Below are 4,802 nucleotides of genomic sequence, written 5' to 3'. Positions count from 1 at the left end.
CTGCATATTTCCAACCTCGCCGCTCCAACTTTCTTTGCTAGGGCTAAGTCCCCTATGAGGGCTTCGTATTCTGCTTGGTTGTTCGAGACAGGCAACTCGAACTTGATCGACTGCTCATATACGACCCCGGCTGGGCTCTCTAGGATGATCCCGGTGCCCCCAGACATCTGATTGGAGGCCCCGTCCACGTGGAGCCTCCACCGTGTGCCCGTCTCTTCGGTTGGATCTCCCGTCACTTCTACCAGGAAGTCTGTCATTGCTTGCGCCTTGATTGCTTGTCGGGGTTCGTACCGTATGTCATATTGGGAGAGTTCAATGGACCAAGTCATCATCCTTCCCGCCAAATCGGGTTTCTGGAGTACTTGTCGGATTTCTTGGTCCGTTCTTACGACAATCTGGTGACCTTGGAAGTATTGTTTTAACCTCCGAGAAGAGGTCAAGAGCGCCAGAGCTAGTTTTTCCAGTTTACTGTACCTTAGTTCCGCCCCTTGTAGGGCTCTACTCACGAAATAGACTGGTTGTTGAACACTTCCTTCTTCTCGTATCAAAACCGTGGCCAGGGCTTCTCCCGTTATGGCGAGGTACAGGTATAACGGCTCTCCGACCTTTGGCTTGCCGAGCACAGGGGGTGTTGCTAGGATTTCCTTGAAATGTCTGAAAGCTTCCTCGCACGCGGGCGTCCATTCAAATACTATCCCTTTCCTCATGAGGTTAAAGAAGGGTAGGGCTTTTGTTGCCGAAGCTCCGAGGAAACGGGATAACGAGGTGAGTCAACCTGCCAATCTCTGGACGTCCTTGACACAGCCCGGACTCTTCATCTGGAGTATTGCTTGGCATTTCTCAGGGTTGGCTTCTACCCCCCTTTGGGTTATCATGAATCCTAGGAACTTTTCAGCTCCCATGGCAAAGGCACATTTGAGGGGATTGAGCCTCATACCGTGTTGTCGGAGAGATACGAATACATTTCCCAAGTCATTGAGGAGGTCGTCGGGCTGCGTAGTCTTCGCGAGGATGTCTTCCACATAGACTTCCACTGTCTTGACTATGAGATCGCCAAATATTTTGTTCATCAGTCTTTGGTATGTTGCCCCTGTGTTTTTTAGGCCGAATGTCATCACCCTGTAGCAGTAGGTCCCCCCAGGCGTTATAAATGCTGTCTTGTCCTCGTCGGGTCGGTGCATCGGTATCTGATTGTAGCCGGAGTAGGCATTCATGAGGCTCAGATACCGGTAATCCGCCGCCGCGTCGACGAGTGCATCTATGTTGGGGAGGGGGAAATAATATTTAGGGCATGCCTTGTTGAGGTCGGAGTAGTCTACGCACATTCTCCATTTGCCGCTGTGCTTTTTTACTAGAACTACATTCGAAAGCCAGGTTAAGTAGTCTAGTTCCCGTATGAAGCCCGCTTCTAGGAGGCTGGCCATCTGCCTGGCCACCTCTTCTGCCCTCTCTCGCGACATCTTTCTCCTCCTCTGGGCTACCGGGCGGGCTTCCGATTTGACGGCTAGGTGGTGCGACATGACTTTGGGGTCTATGCCCGGCATGTCGGCCGGTGTCCAGGTGAACAAATTCCCATTGGCCCTGATCATTTATACCAAAGGCTCCTTCAATTCATGTGGAAGGTTTCTATTGACAAACGTGAACTTTTCCTCCGTGTCACCGACCCTGAACTTCTCCAGGTCCCCCTCTGGTTCCGGTCTGGGCTTGTCGTCAACTTTGGTGTCCAGGTCGGCCAGGAACACCCCCGACGCCTCCTTAGATTTCTTCCTTAGGGAGAGGCTGGCATTGTCGCAAGCGACCGCCGTTTCTAGATCTCCCCTTATGGACCTATAGATCCGTCGTCGGTAACAAATTTCATGACTAGTAGCTTTGTGTTGATTATTGCCTCAACATCATTAATCGTCTTTCTTCCCAAGATAATGTTGTAGGCTGTAGAGTCTCGGAGAACCACGAACTCAGCCATTGCCGATCTTCGGCCTTGGGCCTGTCCCATGGAAATCGGCAGAGATATCACTCCATCTGGCTTGATGAAGTGGTCACCTAACCCGATGACCCCGTGCTGGTGAGTCGATAGGTCGGCGTCCCTTAATCCCAGTTCATCGAACACGTTGCGGAACATAATGTTCGAGTCTGCCCCCGTGTCGACAAGGATTCGTTTGACAAGGCCGGTTCCCACTCTGGACGTGATGGCCATGGGTGGGTTTCAGGGGCCTCGTCGAACCATTGGTCTTCCGGGTCGAAAGAGATGGATGGGGACTTCTTAAAGCTTCGCACCAGCGGGGAGGAGACCGCCAGGACCTTGGTGTCTTTCTTGTGCGCCGATCTCGACCTTGGCGCGGTGTTTTTGGCGGTTACTACGTTTATCACAGTGAGGCCGTGGTTTTTGTCTTCTGGTTCTTGTCGCTGTTTCGCCGACCGGGTCTTGCCCTCCTCGTCTTGGTTGCGATGTCATCTCCTGGGCTCCCTTATAAGATGGGAGAATTCTGTTAGTTTACCATCCCTTATCGCTTGTTCTAGTGCGTCCTTCAGGTCAAAGCAGTTCTGTGTTTGGTGCCCATAGCCCTTGTGGTAGTCACAGTAGAGGCTCTTATTTCCCCCAGTACGATCCTTGAGTGGTCGGGGCTTCGACAAGATTCCTTTCTCGGCTATTTGCTGGTAAACTTCCATGATGGGGAGAGTGAGTGGAGTGTAATTGGTGAATTTTTCTATCCGGGGAAACGGTCTGGGTGCCTTGCTCGGCCCTCCATCTCTGGCTTGCTCCTTCTGTCTTTCTCTGTTACCTTGTTGCCTAGGTGGATTGTAGAAGGAGTGCCGTTTATTGGCAGCCACGACTTGGCTGACTTCCTCGTCATTTATGTATTCCTTAGCTACAGTTTGGATCTCGTGCATCGTCCAAACCGGTTTCGTGGTGAGGTGTTTTTGGAAGTCCTTGTTGAGGAGGCCGTTCCTCAGACAGAGGCTGGCCACCGAGTCGGTTAAGCCGTCAATTTCTAAGCATTCATCGTTGAACCGGTCCAGGTATTTTTTAGTCGGCTCCCCGGGCCTTTGGGTTATCCCAAGTAGGTTGATCGGGTGCTTAGCCTTTGCTATTCGTGTTGTGAATTGGGCTAAGAAGGCACGGCTAATGTCCAAAAACTCATAGATGGATCCCTGTAGGAGGCCATTAAACCACCGGATATCAGGCCCTGCCAGGGTGACCGGGAAGGCCCGACACCTCACCTCGTCTCCTACTCCCTCCAGATTCATTCTGGCCTCAAAGTCCGTGAGGTGTTCCAGAGGGTCTTGGGTTCCATCATACCTCATATCCGTTGGTTTGTCGAAGTGCTTTGACAACTGGACTTCGAGGATGGATCGGTGGAATGGGGTGGCGCCCATTATCACAGGTCGCCGTGTCTTCACAGGCCTCTCTTTCCCGTCCTCACGATCTTGTCCCATGAGGCGCGTTTCCTTACCTCGGGAGTAGATGATTGTGTCCTTTTGTCTTCTCGGGATAGGCGAATCTTCTCGGGTGCTTTCCGCTTCCGTTTTGGAAGCAGAGGCGTGCCGGGAGCGACTCCGGTGGGAATCTCTCTCTCGGCTTTCAGGAGACGGGGAGTAGCTAGGGTCAGTTGTTCGTCGATTATGCTCCTGATCGGCTGGTTGTCGTTCCAGCTTCTGGACCCTATGGCGTAGCTCCTGCATTATACTGGCGCTGTCGCCGCCAGTTCCTCCGAAGGGGCGTGTCTCTCGCGTCCTTGTGCGTGGTTCATTGCGCTGCCGTGGGGACCTTCGTCGCCCTCCCGGTGAGGCGACAGAGGCTGCCCCCTCTGCGCCGGCTGTTCGGCCTTGGTCTCCGGTGTCCGGCACGACGTCCATTTAGGCAGTCCCCACAGACGGCGCCAATGTTAGGTTGGTTGGTTACCGGACGATTTGGGTGGAGGTTTGAGATGGTGGGGACGCCTTGTTCTGATCGGTTGTGATTGGATCGGGCCAACCGGGCTGCCGAGCTCTTGTTTTGGAGAGAAGGGTGTCACCTGCAAAGACACTCCGACGCTCTAGTCAGTTAGTGTGCAGGCGAGAAATAGACAGGTGGAATGTGTGACGTACCTCGGGGAAGAGCTGGACCCCCCCATATATATCGTATCAGGGGTGGGCCCCGCAAGGGCAGAGCCCACCTTCCTCGAAGCTTCCTTAGATAACTGTGATGAGGACCTGTCCAGGACGGGTGTTCGGGTCAGACTTTGAAGGTTTTCCACCGACCGTCCGGATCGGAGGGCCCATGGGTCGGGTTGGCCCATGCCGCTTTGGGCCAGGCCGTAACATAAACGATCTGGTCTATCCATAACGAGCACTCTTTGTTGATTGTGGTTTTCGATTTCCTAAATTTTCCCTCTAGATAATGAAAAAAGAAAAAAGTAAGAGCATCTTTAATACTTAGTTTTAGTTTTATTTCACTTTAGATTTCAAAAAATATTATATAAGTATTTATGAAATTATATATCATAAAAATTAATTTAAAATTCAATATAAAATTCGTCATTCTAATATTCAATTTTATTTTAATTTTAATTTACAGCATTACATAATAAAATTATAATATTTATTTAATAAATTTATTAGATATAAAAATGACAGTATTTTATTAATATTTTTTTAAATAATGCAATATCTCTTTGCTGATATTAGTATTATTTTAAATATTATATCTAATATAAATTTTAATTTAAATTAATTCAATTACTGTAAAAATTAAAATTGGTATAAAAAAAATCGAGTTGCTCCAAAATATTAAATCGTAGAAGTCCAAAATTTTGTTGCCTCTT

The sequence above is a fragment of the Arachis duranensis genome, chromosome 6 (assembly GCF_000817695.3).
Source record: "Arachis duranensis cultivar V14167 chromosome 6, aradu.V14167.gnm2.J7QH, whole genome shotgun sequence".
In the NCBI taxonomy this organism is placed as follows: Eukaryota; Viridiplantae; Streptophyta; class Magnoliopsida; order Fabales; family Fabaceae; genus Arachis; species Arachis duranensis.
The sequence above is the reverse complement of the archived record's forward strand: the minus strand, read 5'-3'. Positions refer to the sequence as shown.